General features: G+C 41.6%; 1 protein-coding gene across 1 annotated transcript in view; it reads left to right on the top strand.

Annotated features, from left to right (window-relative positions):
* The first annotated feature begins 926 nt into the window (after positions 1 to 926).
* cdh24a (cadherin 24, type 2a) overlaps positions 927 to 17,949 on the top strand; it is a 90,058-nt gene continuing 73,035 nt past the window's right edge. Inside the window, exon 1 of the mRNA XM_074668926.1 lies at positions 927 to 1,042. The gene's annotated coding sequence lies outside the window, so the exon portion shown is untranslated. The remainder of the gene's footprint in view (positions 1,043 to 17,949) is intronic.

Here is a 17,949-nt window from a genome sequence, read left to right as displayed (position 1 = left end):
AATGCCGCCAGTCATTAAAGTCACAGTGTTGAGGATAAGATGCAAATGTTAAGAATTCAGTTCTAATTCTAGTCACGGGCTTAGCAGAAATAAGAATATTCATATTTTTGAGCTTTCTGTGAACAATTCAAAATGACTGAAATAAAACCAAACTTAGAGCTCAACAGATATCTGATGCTGGCAGATAATATTACAGCAATTAATCTTATTCCCTTACTGTCTCAGCACTGCGAGAAACACAGGTGAGGTGTGCAAACTGTGATCTGAACTAGAAATGAATGTTTGAATGCTGAATGTTCAATCATTAATGAAGCAGTCTTGGTTTAGAAAAAAAAATCTTTTAAATTTAGTATTATATATTCCTTTTCTTCTCCTGAATCTGCTCAGATATCAGTCCTGGAAATCACACATCCGACTGGAGGTGAAATGCCAAAGAATATAAAGGGAAATGTCATACAGAGAACAAAGTTGACTTTTAGTTTGAGTGCCAGGCATGAAAAAAGACTGAAGGAGGTTTTTGACATTTCAATTTTATTCCAACCAAAAAAATATTTCTTCACTGATTTATTTTCCGTCACCTGGCACTGAGTCCAACTTTCTTCCTGACATTCAACTTTATACTTGACATTTTGACCTTATTCTAAAAATATAAAACCTTCCTCCTCTGATTTATTTTTGTGGAATTCTAAAGTAAAAAAAAAAAACATCTTCCCCTCTATTTTCTTCCTCATGCCTGGCTGTGAGACTGAGACAAAATGAAATGGTCATTTGTCAGTGTGGGCAGACAGTGTTTGTGGTACTCTGGTCCCTGTGTATACTCAAAAATAGAAGGCTTTTATGGGGACTTTCGTCTTTCTGATACTGGTTAAAAACTAATGGAGGGAGGGGGTGTGAGGGGGAGGGAGAGACAGAGGGAGACTGGGCTGAGTGGACTGAGCATGTTGAGCTCAGATGAACCTCGGCATCCTTTCCCACGTTGGATCATTCTGGCTCCATCACATCAGAGAGGCAGCACCGGAGCAGCTCCGCAAACACAAACACGGTAAGCTCGTTCCTCCTCTGCCAACGGACTTCATTTTATCTTTTTCGTTTCATTTAAAGCATTTTTAAATTTTCACTCCACGGTTCACCCACTTTTATGTTTCTTGCGCTTTTAAACGGGGCTGTTTTCTTCAACTGTTTCAAACCTCTCGCCTTCTGCTCCTGCCACGAGCAGATGTTACCACGCGCGAGCTGTTAAGGTGGAATATTACCCGGGATGTGGGAGACAGGTTTGGGGAAGCGGACCCTCCTCTGAGTGTGTGAACTGAGCGCCAGGCTCTGACAGATGGTGTGGATGATATCGCCGCGTGCTGCCAGGCTCGTTTTCTGCGTTTGTGTATGCACGCGCGCGTTCTTTCGTTCTGTGCTCACCTGCCGCGTGCGCTCTCACCAGGGGGAGTCTCGCTCGTTAAAATGGTAATCGGGTCTCTGGACTTCAGCTTCTAGCTTGAAGCCTTGTTGCGGGACTGTTACCTGCATTATTATAGTTAGTCCAAGAGTATAAACCACATTAAGGTGCATCAAGTAGGTCATTTTCCCGGCTCCATCCAACAAGACAAGGTCAGGCTTCGGTATGTTTGGCGTATCTCTACTCGAGATGCTAATGAGAAGTCCAGATGTGAGTGTGCGTGTCTGTGGACGGCTGTGTGTGTCAGTGACCAAAAGGAGAGGAGCAGGAAGTAATCATGTGCTTTCAGATGTGTAATGTCCTTCTGTGTTGATGTGCAATTACCGTTTCTTTCCTCGTTTCTGTTCGTATCATGATCCGTAAACCAAGACAGAGCTACACCCTGTTATCAAAGGTGAAAAGGTTAATTTATTAACAACTGACTGCTAAAAAACCCTCATTAATGTGATTGCTACCAAGAAACCAAGCAGTGAATCTTCAGGGAGAGAGAGAGAGAGAAAAAATTAAATCAAGAAAGTGACAGAGCTGCAGTTCAGCTGCCACTTGAGGCTGCTTTCTGATGTGAATCAATCCGCATAGAGCCTGGGGTCAAAATCTCCAACCCAGCAGGCCAGGAGGCTGCAGATGCAGGACCAGATTTCTCCAAATGTGTTCTTTATTCTTTAAAACGGCCCCAGTTAGCACTGAATCACTAAGGACTGCATTTCTAGTGTCAAACTGGAACCTTGATTTTTATGTTGGCGCCTAATCAGCATTGCACCCAGACTGTTTGCCCACTTTGGAAGTAGAAGCCTTGGGCATAGCTTGACACGCATCTCATCCTAAGTGTGACTACCTGTGTCCAAAACACGCGTACTGGATGACCTGTGATTGGTCTGCTGAGTAGGATTGTGCACCATGCATTAACAACATTTCTGTACATCGACTGTACTTTTTATCTCGTCTAGTATTACCTCTCTATTCTTTCCTAAAACAGTTTCTTTAGGATATACATCAACATGTATCAACTTCATTATAACCATGGGAAACAGGGAAACTGTCAATTACACAGTCCACACTGCCCCCAAATGTTTGGGAGGAGTACTGCAGAGCAACACAGATTGCCTACGACTGTGTTAAAAAAAAATGATTAGAGCAAGTTTAAAGGGCCAAAAGGGTGTTAAATTTAATGAAGGTAGACCCCACCATTAAAAGGCGCTAACCGCAGCTTTTAAACAGCGCCTGTTCGGCTGTTTAAAAGCTGACATCGTGCAATGTGTTATAATTTAAGAAAAAATATGCAAAGAGAGTGGACATCCTTTGGAAAGGCGATGTGCAGCCATACAGCAAATTTAGATTAAGGAGACTCAACATCTTGTTCAATTCAGGATCACCAAACTTTCTCTTTCTCTTTGTTTACCTCATTGACTCACTGATAAATGCTGTCCGTCCATGTTTATTCTTGTATAAAATCTCCAGTTCTTCCGCTTAAAAAATGTTTTTCTTGATCTTCTCTCAGTCACAATGTTACCACTCGCCAGGTTTGTTGCTTTTTTCATGCGCAGTTCGACTTTGTTTTATGGGATTTTTCAGGAGGTTACCCTTAATTATGATGTAATTTACACCTGTGCCTCTTTCATGTTGTATTTGGTTAACTGTCTAATTATTAGCAGTTGTGTGTGCGGCTAACACTGCAGCAAAATGGGCTGTACCATAACAGAACATTAGGACTAATGGTCCCATTTGTTTAGTGACTGAACGTGCATACTGACCCAGGTCACTAGACACATAATATGGCTAAGATTAGCATGTGTCTGAAGGCCCAGAGGCAGCTGATTCAGGCAGGACTATCGGGGGGGCTATGCAAATTTGAAAGGCAAAGCCCTGCTCTGTGTCATGGATGCGCAATCGCACATGAATAACAGTCACTCAGACACAGCTTCTAGTCCTACTACATGCATAATCCCCTACATTTTTATGGAGTAGAATGATACAGCCTAATCATAAACATAGTCTCAGCAATGACTTTTTAATATGTTTTAAGGGGAGACAAAAATCAACTGTGCAACGAGTGTCTTTACAAGAGGCACAAGGCCCCCTAGTGGCACAAGGTGGTGCAGAGCTTGCACAGTCTGTGCAATGCCTCTGGATTCAGGACCACAATTCTTGATGTTTGTGACACCACCACCTTGTGTATTGGATTGCCAAGGACCAAGTTTTATGGCCAAGGCATGGCAAGTTTATTTCTATGGCACATTTTGGCAAGGCATCTCAGAGTGCTTTACAGAGATACAAATACACATTGAAAGGTCAGTACGGGTGATGGGCGATTAAGAGTAGGTTCAAAATGTCCTTACCCAAAGCCTAACTGTGGCAATGGCACAAGGGTCCTGGAGATTCAGTTCCAGAAATACAGTCCTGAAACTGCAGCCTTCAGCTCTGTAGATACATAAAACTGAACTCTGAAAGAAAAACTAAACACGTTCGTAGCCTGGTACACAACCAGCTTTTTCAAAGCTCATTTTTTAATTCATGAATCCCAAACAGTGTTTTTATATGATTCACATAATTACGTGTAATTAGTGGCTTGGTGTTTTGGATGACAGATGCTGCCGGCTACCTGCAGTGTGCCACCTAAGCATATTTAGTCCCTGAACTTCACCTCTGGGCCATGTTTGTGTTGATGATGCCTTTGAGATAATTTCCATACAAATATCGGACAAAACTCAGCTCATTCCAGCTCACCTCTGTGTGGTTTAAATAATCCACAAAGCATCCCACATTTCTCTGCTTTAATGTCTTTTTCTTGAATGCTGAATCTTTATTTGACATGAGCAGGTGATTTTGAACCACTTGTGACAGCCCATGCATAAGAGCATGGATTGTTGTTAAGACCGCTTGTTTCAAGTTTCTCAGTTTCATTTGGTTTCCTAAAAAATAATAAACTTTTACAGGGACAATCCTGCTCAACCATCTCCTATGGGCTTCTATAAATATGCATCAGTGTATGTGTCTGCCTTGAACCTCCTCCCCTGTATGTTGATATTGTGGATGTAGCAGGACGTTTCTCGGTGCTAGATGGCTGACAAATAATTGTGTCTTTGTTTATTCATTAATTTATCAAACTATTCATATTGATCAGGGAGCACAGAATGTAAATGAATCAGGAACAATCATTTGATTCTTTGCAAATGACTTCTTGTATCTAATAAATTAACCAAGCCCCATTAATTCCCAAGCTGTAATGGTTCTGTAATGGTTCTGGTTTTCATGAAACACTAATAGCTGAACATTTTGTATCTTTCTGCAATGGCTGTTCTGTTGTCTTTAGCCACTGCTGCGTGATGGATTACCTGAAATCTGTCCTTTTTGCCACTCTAAAGCAGTACTTGCCAGAGGCAGCCATAATACATGAGTGGTGGCAGAGCAGCACTACTTGCTTTGTAGAATGATGTTTGGAGAAGTGTGGAGGAATTGCTGCCTGTTGAGACAAACTGATTTATTTTAGGGCCAATACATTAAAGTGTTGGACTGAAGCGCTGGATAAAGAATTTTGGGTGAACCGATGTGTCATCTAAACACTACTGTGGCTGATGTTTGCTCTTTTTGAAAGAGATTGGCCCACAATTTCAGAAACTAAAAGGATAATCGTCAATCTGTAACAACTCTTCAACACAAATACCTAATCAGCCAATCACATGGCAGCAACTCAATGCATTTATTCATGTGCATATGATGATAACAAACTGCTGAAGTTCAAAGTGAGCATCAGAACAGGGTAAAAAGGGGACTCAAGAGACTTTGAACATGGCATAGCTGTTGGTCTCGTTACTTGACGAACTGCTGAGCCACCGGGATATTCACGCATAACCATCTCCAGGCTTTACAGAGAATGGTCCCAAAAAGAGAAAATATCCAGTGAGCGGCAGTTCTGTGGGCCAAAATGCATTGTTGATGCCAGAGGTCAGAGGAGAATGGACAGACTGGTTGGAGCTGATAGAAAGGCAACAGTAACTCAAATAACCACCCATTACAACCAAGGTCTGCAGAAGAGCATCTCTGAACGCACAACACGCCCAATCGTGTGGCAAATGGGCTACAGCAGCAGAAGACCACAGCAGATAACACTTCAGTCAGCTAAGATCAAGGAACTTAGGCTACAATTTACACGAGCTCAGCAAAACTAGACTGATAAACGTTGCCTGGTCTGATGGGTCTGGATTTCTTCTCCACATTCAAATAGTCGGCTCAGAATTTGGAGTGAACAACATTAATGCATGGATCCATCCTACCTTGGATCAATGGTTCCGCCTGCTGAGATGTTTTCTCGTCACGCTTTGGGCCCCTTAGTACCAGCTGAGCATGGTTTTAAGTCCCCCAGCCTACCTAAGTATTGTTGATAACCATGTCCATCCCTTTATGAGCACAGTGTACCCATCTTCTGATGGATACTTCCAGCAGGATAACGCGTCATGTCACAAAGCTCAAACCATCTCAAAAGTCCCGTTTTAACCAAGCGGTTCATCTCGGTTTGGTTCATCTCGCTACAGTACGCACTTTGTGGCATGTCCATTGACTAAAACCGGGAAAGGTTGCAAAATTACTGACCCGTGCCTTACCAATTTTGGTACCCTTCTGTTTGGCCACCAGATGTACTGATCTGACCCAGAAGGAGGAGCTAGAAACACTGCAGTCCGTTGATTGGTCAAAAGAATCGTCACTTCCCGTGCGGTAGTGGCCACTGGATTACTCTTACTGGCACACGGCCTTCTCTGAAAGAAAGCTCGATTGCGCTTTGTAACAAAGAGTGGCATGGAAATCACAAAGAAGACAAATAGCGGGATGTCTTTCATCGTTGTTCTTAGTTTACTGTGTCATGTTTTTTCTTCTTTGCTTGATGTATTAGTGGGGTGTACTGTGTCATGCTGCTATGGTGTCACACTATTACGTAACTGGTGTGGCTTTTGGCAGCTAGCTTACATATGCATTCCAAGAGGGGGCACTTTCAACAGGATCAGGCTTTACCTGTACCAAACTGTACTGGTCCATACCTGACCTTGGTGGAGACTAGTTTCTTGATCATGACGATAAGTTCACTCTACTCCAATGGCCTCCACAGTCACCCAATCCAATAGAGCTCTTTTGGGATGTGGTGGTACGGGAGATTCCCATCATGGGTTTTCAGATGACAGATCTGCAGTAACTGTGTGATGCTGTGTTAACATGGAGCAAAATCTCAGGAATGTTTACAGCCCCTTGTTGAATCTATGCCTGCAATAATTATGTAAAATCTGGAGGCAAAGAAAACATTACTTGTTGCAGCAAGGTGTATCTAATAAAATGGCTGGTGGGTGAATATTGCAATAAATGCAAAATTGTTGTCAGGATAATGTAGTGTGTTAAATTCATTAATGAAAGAAGAAATCCTGCTTTGAAGTTTGATCTTTAAGTCTGCCTTTGCCGGCCCCGCCCCTCTGACTGTGACTCTGACAGCTCCATGGAGAAGTAAAGACAACACTCACACAACACCTCTCTGTGTGTGCTGCAGGTGTGGAAACTGAATAAAAACACTCCACTGACGGAGGGAATAAGCAACTTACAATTCACCTAGCTTTATTGAGCGTCTGCCTCGAGCATCAACCTGGGATTTCTGAGACGCAGCAGCAGCTTAGCGTGCATGATTACATTTTACAGCCATATAGGTACAGTCCCTGCATTTCTATACCACTTCAAATCCCTTGGTGTTACACTTTTATTGACTGACACTCGTGCTTTCTTCTTCTTTTGTCTTTTAATGCGGTGAGCCATCTTCTTCTATTTGCTTACTGTTCAGATGCATTTCAACCACCATCAGGCCAGAACAACCCTGTCTCACAACGCGGCACATTAAAAAAGGACACTTTAAGTAAAAAATGAGATGATGAATGAACTCCTCTGTAATTTTTTTTTTTAATTAAAGATGCTCAAATTTAAAGTCAGGACTCATCCCTGCTGCTCATTTTTTCTAACACATAAAGCTGTGGAAGAAATGCACACAGCAAATGATAAATCAGATCAGAGTCTTTTTGGATGTTAAAAAGTTCAATTAACCACACAGGAAAACACATTGTGTGATTCTGCATTAAATTTTTGATGAGGCGTCTGAGAGGTTGTGATTAGTAGGGGTGGGAGAAAAAAAATGATTCACATTAGTATCAGGATTTTTTGAATCACAATTTTTTTGTTCAAAAAACTTTTTTTTTCTCCAAACTGAAATTCTTCAGTTTTGTCTTTATTTAAAAGCTGGGTTGGAAAAAAAGTTACTACTTTTCTCCCTCAGAAGGCAAAATGTTAATCTTCATCTTTCTAGTGACCTGGTGTCAGATCCCCTGAAAAAATCCTAAAAACTGACCTTCACATGATGTGCATATTTTGGAAAAAATATGGCTCCTGATATAGTTTGTAGATATCTTCATTGCTATTCAACTTTTTCACATGGTCTGGTGTTAAAAAAGAGAACTAAAAATTGCAAAAATCAGAAATATCAAAGACTAGCAATTTAAATTGAATTGGCACCAAAAATCATAAAAGAATCAGGGAAAAAAGCATAATGGGATGTTAATTTTGTTATTTAGGGATGTACCAATCTCTACTATTGGATAGGCACCCATTTTAGTGTTTTCTAATTGACCACTGAACAACAATTTCGCTGATCTTCTCATCTGATCTTTCATGGTAGTCATCATTGAGCACAACCAGTGAATCAGTGTGACTACAGTACTTTGAATTAAGCTTTATTACAGAGCAAATGCATGACCAGACACATTACAGCAATACATCTGCTTTACAGCACCCTACGGAAACTCTTCAGACATATCATTCAAAAAGGTGGAAAACAAACACAGGAAGATCTGTTAGCTTAGCATTAGCAACTCCATGATTTAAATGTTAGTAGTGTGGAAATATATCAAACTAAAAAGTGAACACTGTCCAACAGCCTCACGTAATTTTATATTCACAATCACATTTAGCGACCACAATCTTTTCTCTTGATGTTATGAACAACCAAAGCATCCTCAGAGAACATGCAACGTAGTTTACTAACAGAGGAAAGACTGCTCTGCTGTTTCCCGGCTTTAAAAGAATTGATGAATAACCACGGAGATAGAAGCGTCCAAAAAGCTCAGAGAGGAGGGTGGGACACAGGTTTAAGCCATCTCCATTATCCACAGTATGCTGTTCAGACACTTTGTTTCACATCCTGCCTCATTAGAGCTGCACAGCACTGTCTGTGATATGTGAAACATGAAATAATTAGTTTGACAACAGACGTCTGGTTTGTGTTACTGCTGAGCCTCGCAGCACGCTGGATCAGTTCCTTTCCTTTCCAGTTTCAGATGATCCAGGTCAGTTTAAGTTGTAATCTGATAAAAATAAAGATTTCAATAACAGGCAAAAACAGACAAAACATGAGATAGTCGTGTCAGGGGCCGTTTACGCAACGACCATTTTAGGGTGAAACGCAAAAGTTTTGTTGCGTTTCAGCCTCGGGTTTACACAAAAACGGCGTTAAGCCGACCTGAAATGCAAACTTTTGAAAACGGCCTCCAAAGTAGATTTTTTTCTGAAACGCTGCCGACACTGTTGCCGTGTAAACAGTTAGCCTGTGTTTTCAGTGGAAACGCTGACATCACACTCCACTTCCCACGAACGCATACAACAGTAGAACAGGACAACAGTACCGTTGTTACGATCGTCGCGAACTACCATGTTGTGCTTGTGATGCGGAATCTGCTGACTGTCTTTCAACCAAAAGTGCATCTGTTGCTCCACTTCTGGTCGCAGGGTGCGCCACGCTTGCGCCACGCTTGTGCCCCCTGCGCCGCACCATGAAATTAGAGCCCATTGTGCCAACTACAGGCCTGGCATGCTAACTACAGCCTTTTCAGTCCCTCTGCGTTTTTGTGTAAATGCAGATTTTTTTTTCACTGTGTTTTCACTGTGCTTTGGTGTTTTCGGATGAAACATGTAAACAGGGCCTAAGTGTCTAATATTGACTTGGAAGAGTTGTGTTCAAGGCAGCCTCAGATTTAAGCATGCTGTACTGCATGCACTCAAGTTTAGGGGCCCTCATACAGAAGAGCAAATGTATTAATTGACTTTAACATCAAAACTAGCTCCACTAAGTTAAATAAAATTAATACTCGCAAGACATATTTAAGATATTATTTTTTACTAATCTTTTTTTGTTAAAACACAAAACAAAAAAATGTGCAGCTTTACTTCTTTGAGCTTGATTTATGCTTGACGCATCCCAATGACATCATTTTAGCAGTCTCACCCCCAGCATCAAATTTCTGCTTCCCACATCTCCAAACCAGAGCTCCCTATTTTCTTAAGTACAAATAATCCTGGCATTGATATGATTACTAACACAGAGATCACCATGATAAACTGTGTGGAGAGAGACAGATATGTTAATCTTTTTCAGGGCTGATACTGACACCAATTATTAGGAGTCAAGGAGGTCGTTAATCGATATTTGGAACAGAATTCATTCGCTGTAAAAATGAAAAATTGGCGTCCAAATATAATAATACAAACTCAGATACTTCAAGTTGTTTGAAAACTGCTTTCAGGCTCAGCAGCATGTCTTATAAAGTTGAATGAAAACTCTAAAAAACTGGGACTAAGATGTTTATTACAACTTCAGGAGAGTCTGCTGCCTAAACTTGCCTTCAGAACATATATTTGCTCTCTGGAGCTCATAATACCTTTTCTCCTCTCCGCCGTGTGTGTGAGAGCTGCCCTAAATGCCGGAGCTAAAATAAGGCCTAGCAGCATCCATCTGTCACTCAGGGCATTTACCCTTTAAGCTCTGCAAAACTCTAAGCCTCAATATTATTCAAAGGGTAAGTTGAAAAATAAAGAACCTTCCCTGTACAGTTGACAAGTTTGGAAAACTGAGATAAGACCTAAGCTGTTTTAGCATCAAGCTAACATGTTTAATTCTGCTGTTAATTTGGGCGTCTTTTTTTTTTTTTTTTTTTTTCTTTTTGAAGCTGATGAGGATTATCTCACTTTTGGAGCCAGCCTCCAGTGGTCACTCCAGGAACTGCGTTTCTAAGCACTAACAAATTGGCTTCATTTTTAGCCCCAGAGCCGTCAGTTTGGCTCCATCACAGGCTCCTCTGCTCCTGGTACTGGCACCGTTAGTAAACGTCAAAGAGGAAATTACCATCAACAACCACTGACACATTAAAGAGCATCTTAAGCACTGAGGCTTTTTCAAATGACAAATAAGTACACGCCTGCTCAGCACATTTCCTCCTCTGTGGTATCACTTAAGGTTAAGCTGTCTGAATGTCAAGCCCTGACTACAATGAGGAGACTGATGTGCTGAGTGCACTGGGCCTCTCCCCACCAGTCTGATTTGGAAAGACTTAAGAGGTTTCCATGTGTGCACTAAGCAGCAGAGAGGGGGAGAGAAAGGCAGAGATGTTCAAATGGAGCAGAATCTGTCCACGTCTGAGCCTGCCAGCCTGTCCCCCCTCCATCCAAATGTACCTCTACCACCATCACACCCACCCCCCACCCATTACCTCTCTGCCTCCATCTCCCATTCCTCTCTATGTAAAAGGCCTGACATGCACAGGCTATTTTTAATAAAAATGAAATAGCCTTGTTGCAGTGAAGCGACTCGATGCAGAGTGAAGTGAGACTGAAACAGCGATTTGCAATTTAGAGCTATGTCACCACCCATCATTCCTTTCCTGAGCCGGCAACCAGCAAATCGTCCTCACGCTTTCATCCTCTATCCCTGCCTTACATTTCACACATATCTCATAAGCACTCGCACTCTAAAGACTTCAAACAACAGTGAATGACATGTTCTGCTGGCAACGAGGTTTTGGAGCGCAGCTGAAGCAGAGAGGGAGAGATGTAAGCCGTGAGAGCTCAGTCTATGCTAATACACAATAGCCGGGGAAGACAAAAGTGTTTTTGGATGAAGCACTTCTTGCATTTTCTGAGATTTAAGAAGATGCCAAACAGATGCAGATGCTGAACACGAGGCATTACAAAGAGTACGAGGGAATTGCTGTAATTGGTTTGCAGAAAGTCAAGGCTGGATGCCTTTTTAGGAAGAGATGTGCAAAGGAAACAGCTATTTATTAATATTAAATATGATCAAATGCACAAATAGACTCGATTCTAAAGCGTATTCTTCTTCTCGAAAGTAGGTCAGAATGTGAAGTGAAGAGAGCATTGGTTTTAATTTCATGTGTCCTTCCTTTCATTGGAAGCATATCAATGTGGTTATATCAGAAAACGCTTTGGTTCTTATTGTACAGTGCCATCAAAGGCTCCAGCGTCACTATAGGCTCCCTCTGTGCTTATTTGCATTTAAATTAATCAAAGCACTCGGTTCATTGTACATTTATTTAGTGAGACCACAGACGAGGCTTTGCCCTGAAATACGTATGCTGTGTCAAATACATATGTTCTTTATCCAGGATACTTTGTATGGTAGCAGGATGTACCGAGCAATCTTGCATCTCACCGTAAATCTCTGCATTCATGAAAACTTTATTAAACATTCTTTGAAGGCTGCATCCCTGTGCATCCATGACTCATGCAGCATAGCTCTGTCTGTGTGCGTGTGTGTGTGTGTGTGTGTGTGTGTGTGTGTGTGTGTGTGTGTGTGTGTGTGTGTGTGTGTGTGTGTGTGTGTGTGTGTGTGTGTGTGTGTGTGTGTGTGTGTGTGTGAGGGAGATAAGGCTTGACTCCTTACATGCACAAAGGTGGAAACCCGTGATGCTCAAACCTGCCTCTCTTTGCACCAGATGAAGAGTGATGGATGCAGGTGGACGGCTAAAAAAAAAAAACGTGACGACAAAGTTTAAGCTGCAGACACTTATCAGTTCATCAAATTCCAAAGATCAATGTCCGTGATCTGACTCAAATACTAACCAAAGTCAGATCATTAAACTTTTGGGAAACGAGGACAAGTCATTGATTAAATTATTTATGAGTCTAATTAATCTCTTTAGGGGAACTTCTCCCACCGTCGGGCAGTGAGGCATTGGGGGACCATCTTTAAAGGGATGACATCAATCACATAATGTCCGGGCACTTGTGTGTGACAGTGAACAGTAAAGTACCTGAGCTCCACCTCACCGCCGCGCCCGCAGGCTGCAGATTAATTGAAAAATTTTTAAGACCACACTAAAGTCTGCAAGCATGCCGGATTGATCGATATCACACAACCGCGATGGGAGAAATATATGAATGACAGCATTTGGTACAAAGGGAGCTCTGCTCTCTTATCACACAGTTATGTTCATAGTTTCTCTGCAGCTATTTTTACTGCAGCCTGCGAGCGCCTCAGATTAGCAAACAGGAGGAAAATCTAAAAAATGTCAAACTTACTCAGCGGAAGATAACAAGTAAGACGTCAACTCCTCTTTGTCTTTCACTCGCGCGTCCTGAAAACTGCAAAACAAGGGAAAAGACAGTAAGATGGGGAATGCATGACCTGAAATAAGCAATATTTGTTGGAACGGAAGAAGAAATGTCCTGATTTATTTTTACTGAGCAGACATAGTTTAGGGTCCAGTGTATATATTAAAGCATCAGGGCAGGAAAGAAGGGTTTTCATCAGAGATGAGGACTTCTCTAGCCCACTGAAGGTGTGCTGTTGTATCTGGCACCAGGACATTAGCAGCAGATCCTTTAAGTCCTGGAGTTTTGAGTTCCTCGTTGTCCAGCTCAGTCCACAGATGGTGGCTTGAATTGAAATCTAAGAGTTTGGAGATGGATGTGCTACTCCTGTCTTCTTTGATTGCTCTATGGTCCAGCTTTGATGCTTTGGTGCTTTTAGGAGTGGACAGGGGTCTGTATGGACACCCTAAATCTCCATCCCACTGCACAGAGACATTCAAAAGATGACCTTTCACAGTCATTTTTTGGATGTCTTATTTTGGTCTCCTGAAGGTGCAGACTGTGTCCAGACAACATCTTTTTCCAATGTCTGCTGAATGTCCACAGCACTTCTGTATAAGAGCTACCCACTGTGCAAAGACACAATAAAAATCTTTGTCCATAACGGGGGGTTGAAGCAGCATCCCTCCAGTTCCAAAGCCAAGTTTCTATGAAGTGAGCTACTATCACTGCCGATGCCATTTTAGGTATTTTTATAGTTTTTATGCCGTCTAGTTTCTATGCAGAACTGTAGTCCAGTTTCTGAAGGTGGCGTACTGTTCTGGTTTATTTCAGATGGTAACTGTTAATCCAAACTCAGGTGTTACTCATTTCCATTGCAAACCTGCTACAGGATAATGAATCAGGATTTTAGAATGGAAAACAGGCAATGTAAACAAACAAAATACTATTTTTATTCAAAACTACTGAAAGGTAGACGTCAAAAAATGATGTTGAAAGGACGTCCTTTGAATGTTGACATCTCTTTGCACAGTAAGGAGGTACTGTGGATGCCATAAATGGATGTTCAGTATACGTCAGTAAAAAGATGCCATCTGGAGAAACAGTGCACATCTTCCGGAGACCAAAATTAGAAGTCCAAAAAGGATGTTGACAGGACGTCCTTTGCTGGTCCTGCTTAAAGCTGGTACACATTACAGGATCTTTCAAACCTTCACACTTTGATGACAAACAAAAGACAGATCACACAAGATCTCTCTTTTCTGATCTTAAAGTGTGTAAACAAACATGATGGATGAAGTGGCAAAAGCAATGATGGTTGTTTTTAGCCTCTTAAATAAAAAAAAAAAAATGCAAAAAAGAAAAATGATTATGGAAAAAGTTGTGAAGACGGTGGGGATATGGGCTGTATGAATAACAGTGCGCACTGGTAGTGAGTAAAGTCGTCGCAAGTATTTCAGATAGATTTCTTCCTCTCAGCTTGCGTCTTAATTGGTTCTGCTTCGGTACACGTGACATTACCCACTGTGTGCGCTCGGCTCCTCTCGGAGCGCCCCACGCACTACAGGATTTGTAGTCGCAAATATTTAACATATTCATTGTCTACGATCTCTCAATCGGAGGCTTTTCAAGCAGTTCTGTCCAAAACTACTCTTGGCACACCCCACACCACAAGGAAATCCCTCACGATGTCATTTGCAAACATCAGACAGTCGGGTCTTTGCTGGCTTTGATAGTAAGGGGGAGAAAAAATAGCCTGTTTATCCTTTAGTGTGTACCCTCCTTCAGACGTCCACTTGACATCCAAAAAGCCAACGTTTTAATGTTCATCTGCATATTGACGTCCAAGTGGACTCATGGTTAGATGTCCAACTGGTGGACCTATGTTTTGTAGATGCGCAGAAATGGTCTTGGACTGACAGAGGTGATACAGACGTGATCTGCACGATCTGATCTGGGATGGCTCCAAACACAGCTGGTTGTGGTGCATCGGACAGGAACAGCCTTACTGGTTCTTCTCCTTCTGTTTGATGGGACCACACAGGCCAGCCTTTGCTCCCTACACACACCAGTGAGTCTGCCAATGATCCTGTCACTGGTTCAATGTGTTCTTCTCCTTTCCTTAGACCACTTTATGTAGGCGCTGACCCCTGCAGACAGGAACACCCCACGAGAACTGGAGTTTAGAAGATACTCATCTCACCACCACAATTTGTTCCTTTTCAAAGTCACTCACATACTCACACGTCTTTTTTCTGTTTCAAACACACCCCTTTGACGTTCTACAGTTTTTCTGCTGTAACATACCCCACCCACTGACAGGTACCATCGGAAAGAGATAATATACATATGATGCTCACATCACCTGTCAGTGGACATCATTTTATAACTGAATGTTATTTTCTTTGTTAGTTAGTTATAATTTGAGCATCCAACTCTTTTGTATTCATGTTGGATTAAGGCTTTAAAACCAGACCTTAAGAGAGGAAATCCTGCCCAGTAATACTCATAGAAATTAGACCTGTCTCCATGAAGACAAAATGATTTCTTGGAAACATTATCTGTCAAACATGTGAGTCATATAACTGGTTTTAATCTTTTACATCTCCCTGCTGCTTTTCCTTTTGTTCATTAGTTGTTCTCAGATATTAATGAATGGATGGAGGCTTATGAAGCATTGGGGTTTTTCTTTCGTCGGAGCCTGAAAAGAAGCAATGCTTCACACTCGGTAAACACAGTCACACCTAGAGGCTAGTAAAACTGAAGGCAGCCCTCTTAATGACCATGTAAAGCAGTAGTAGTTTCATTTGGTCCAAAGAACCATACATCTGAGAGTCAGAGCAACACAAGCACAGAGCTAAACAAGAGGCAACAACAAGAGTAAGTTAGAAAAAAGAGTGGTGTTCATACACACAAAACACAGATGAAGATAATCCCAAAACATCAGCCAAGACATTTGTTGAGACAGTCAGTGTTTAAAGAGGGGGTAGAGTGCTCTCTCTTACTTAAAATATAGATAAAAAGGAACCAAAGACAAGTCATCTTAGATGCGTGCAGGTTTTCAAACAGCTACGCATTTATTGAGGGTGCAATGAAATTTTGTGGCATGAAATTTCACAAAATAAAAAAACCTGAATAGATTTAAAGATGCATGAAATGAAATCAAGTCAAAAAAATTAAAGGGCCTGAATTTTAGTTAGTGATTTTGGGTACTCTGCACAAAATGTTCAGTTTCTGCAAGTCTGTAGCTGATAATGTGGGATATATAGTCATAGTTCTGTATAACTAGCAGCAAGTTTTTGCAGTTTGACTGAAGATGCATCAGTCTGGATCAGCGTGTCTCCTTACACACTCTCCTCTGCTGCATCAGATCATAACTTTGACACATAATAGAACCACCTTAATGTAACAAACTTTATTTGACGTAAGTTGAGCAAAACTACAGCACGGCAGCATCAAACCCCATGTTTCAGCGTGTTTTCCTGCTTCAACATGATGTCTCTGTAACTGAGATTGAGTCTGAGTTATCATCAGCTGACGTTCTCGTGAGCTAAAGCTAAAATACATGCGCTAAATGATTAGCCTTATCATGTTAAATGCTGGTGTTTTATAAAAAGTGGTGGTTGTTTGTTTGAAGGTGTTCAGTTTAATTCTGAGGGGATGAATAGAAGATATGACTTCACTGTTTGTTTTCAGACTGATCCACTGGAAAGGGTGCATTTAAAGGGGACATATCATGCTGATCCCTGATTTAATACTTATATATAATATAATGAATTTGAAAACAAGACCTTTCATCCCCTGAATTTTCAAAAAATGAGATATTGTATTTTTTTCTGATATCCTAGAACGAGATTTGATGCCTCTGAAAACAGGTCATTGCCAGTTGGCCGCGAGATGTCGACCTTTGTGACAACACGAGGATCCTTTCTTTTTATTGGAGTAATCTGATAAAACAGCTCCTCCTCTGTGATGTCAGTTAGTCACACAACCGCCACCGAGGGATACACCCTCCAAGAGCCGAGTATAAACGTATAAACTATACATGTTACAGTACCGGTTTGACTCACCACACTGAAGCGTCCTGAGATGATCTGTGTCCAGGTGGATTTTCTTCCTCCTGAGCTGCAGAACCGTCCGGGTCTGACTCGGGGTCCAATACAAAAGGACGTATCCTACACTCTGCCATTTTATTAGTGCTATCAATGCCTTACAGTGAAGTTTTGGCAAACAGCAAATTCGCTCTGTCTGCTCCATTCAATGTGGCGATTTTTTTGTAAATACTGCCATGCTGCAAAATCTGCCCCCTGGCTCTACCCCCTCCGCCCCTCTGATAGAACTGACCAATCAGAGCACAAAGGGCTGTGACGTTGCAAGGTTACTGGAGGTCATTCTGGAAACGGAGCGTTTCAATGAGATCTTCAGAATGGCCTAAAATGAGGATATTGAGAACGCTATTGTGGGGAAATGAAGGAACTAAATGACTTGTACTGAGGGCAGAAATGCTTTACAGGCATCCTAGTCTGGCATAGTGAAAAGGAGAAACAAGCATGATATGTCCCCTTTAATTCATTCACCCACCCTGCCATGCTTGTGGAGTAGCTAATGTGGATGGGTGTCATTTTTCATGAGGATAGGACGTTGATTTCAAAGGCAAACTCTGGGCTTTTTATTGTCCTGTGATACAATGATCTTATTATAAATCCTACTATTACTCCGAATTCCAATACTGAATGTGAGTCTTTTCTGTGATACTGTGAACAAAAGTCACATCATATCCTGAGTTGCCTATTTTGTTACACCCCCAGTATCTAGGATCCATAAATCTCTGAATCTGTCTGTAAACTGATCAAAATAGCCCACTCTGAGAACAGTGCAAGATTTCCATGAGATTTGCTGAAAAGATGAAGTCTTTGAATAAGAACCTTCCAACTAGTTCATGACACGTTGGAGGGTGCGGGCCTTAAACACCAAGGTCTGCCCATAGCTGGCAAATAAGAGAGAAGGGGGTTTGTTGAGCAAGCAGCCTTGACTGGTCAATGATAACAGTCATGGTTTTGTCCTGTTTTCTGCTCCATGTTGGCAACTTTGGTTTCATT

This window comes from Halichoeres trimaculatus, unplaced genomic scaffold (assembly GCF_033239565.1).
Source record: "Halichoeres trimaculatus isolate MK-OKI-2021-1 unplaced genomic scaffold, fHalTri1.1 fHalTri1_scaffold_4, whole genome shotgun sequence".
Taxonomy (NCBI): Eukaryota; Metazoa; Chordata; class Actinopteri; order Labriformes; family Labridae; genus Halichoeres; species Halichoeres trimaculatus.
Note: the sequence above shows the minus strand (reverse complement) of the source record. Positions and strands in the feature narration are given on the sequence as shown.